Source organism: Glossina fuscipes, unplaced genomic scaffold (assembly GCF_014805625.2).
Source record: "Glossina fuscipes isolate IAEA_lab_2018 unplaced genomic scaffold, Yale_Gfus_2 61523, whole genome shotgun sequence".
In the NCBI taxonomy this organism is placed as follows: domain Eukaryota; kingdom Metazoa; phylum Arthropoda; class Insecta; order Diptera; family Glossinidae; genus Glossina; species Glossina fuscipes.
In genome coordinates this window covers 1-1,739 of record NW_024003735.1, presented here as the reverse complement: position 1 = coordinate 1,739, position 1,739 = coordinate 1, and the positions used below count along the sequence as shown (strand labels likewise).

General features: G+C 32.1%; 1 pseudogene; it reads left to right on the top strand.

Annotated features, from left to right (window-relative positions):
* Positions 1 to 1,162: 1,162 nt before the first annotated feature.
* LOC119643683 lies at positions 1,163 to 1,699 on the top strand (annotated as a pseudogene).
* Positions 1,700 to 1,739: the final 40 nt, after the last annotated feature.

The following is a 1,739-nucleotide window of genomic DNA, read 5'->3' as shown; positions in this document are numbered from 1 at the left end:
AGTTTTGTCTTAACAATCCCATTGATATGGGTGTCAAATAAAGAGGCTTGGAGGGCTTCGAAAGGGGATTGTAATAGGCTAAAAAGTGAAATAAAAGGTAGAAACCAGTTTTTTTTTCCAATCACTACACATAAAGACTTTTAAAATTTTAATGTGAATTAAAGCAATCGACCTTTTTTAGACTTTGTAACTTCCGCGTACAAGTGTGGCGTAGGGGTTTTGTTGGTTTGGTTTGACCATTAATATCGTAAGAGTAGCATGCCGTTATTCGATATCACGGCTTGCCGTTATGAAAAGGGATCGATAGGAGAAAATGATTTTTTTGGAAGGGAGTAGTTAAGTAACATCTGAAGGAAAAGGTGTAGAGAATATCGTCGCTTAGTTAACATCGTGTAATTTACCTTTTTTTTTTTAATTAAGTTTTTGTTTCTGTTCTGCTCAAAAAAAAGGAAAAACAATTATAATTTAAATGGTAAGCAATTTTCATTTTTTTATAACATAAACTTAGTTCATAAAAACAAAAAAGAGAAAAATAAACAAATATAGTAAGATATGTCTGTATTGATTGTAATATTTCAAAAGTTAATTGAATTTCTTGATCATGCATTGGTCGGGCCAGGAGTGTGAAAAACTGATTCTCTCGGAAAGGAACTATAGAAACAAGTTATAAAACTAAAAAGCTAATAGCTATTTAAGTAACTTGAAAAGGGGATATAAAGAAAATTTATAATAAAAATAATATATTAAGAAATTTGAAGCGCAAAGGAGAATAGTCTTTTAATGGGAAATGCCAAATCACGCCATAATCCATCCGTTGTAAATGAAAATTCTGCTAATGTAATTTCAAACTATAAACGAATCCAAAAAACTGCAGGAGGTAGGCCAGAAGAGCAGAAATTTCAAAAATCAACAACAACTATAGCATCAGCAGCTAAATATAACAAAAGTATCAACATTCGTCAGAAGGTGATGATGACCAGCAACAACAACAACGACGTTTAAAACAGCATTTTTCTTTACAATTTTTTGGAGTTCTGTTTGGGAGTTTGGGTAGCATAAATTGGAATCTTTCATTTTCTGGACGTAATTCTCTAAAGCAACAACATTATAGTTTTATACGCACGAGCAGTTTTACAACCATACAACGTCGTTCAAAAAAGCAATGGCAACAAATACCCTTTCCAGTACACACTTTAAAGTCACAAGTCGCAATAAAGAACTTCATATTGAACAGTTGGTCGCAAATGTACTTATGGTGTTGTTTTCAAACTGATTGATAAAGAACATGGCAACCGAAATAAGAAACAATATATTGATAGTAATATTGATAATGTTTTCCCTAACGGGACATATGCTTTAAAAAGTTTTAAAGAAATCAAAGATTATCGCTGAGAAAAGCGTACAACAATATCATTATCAAGTCATTATCCTTTTATTCTCCGGCAAATTGATATATGGCAAAGTCGTCATAATTTACACGTACTATTCGAATACGTAACTAATAGTGAATTATTTTCAAAAATGTGTACTTTTTCTTTGGATTTGGTTCGTCCTTATTTGGCTGAAATTGATCTGGCTTTAAATTTTCTACACAATGCTGGCATTATTTATCGTGATGCGAAGTCAGAGAATATTCTCTTAACTCATGATTACCATTTGAAAGTGGCGGATGTCGGTTTAAGCAAATGGTTAAGATTGGGTTTCATCCCAAGGATAATGTGTGACACTCTACAATATAT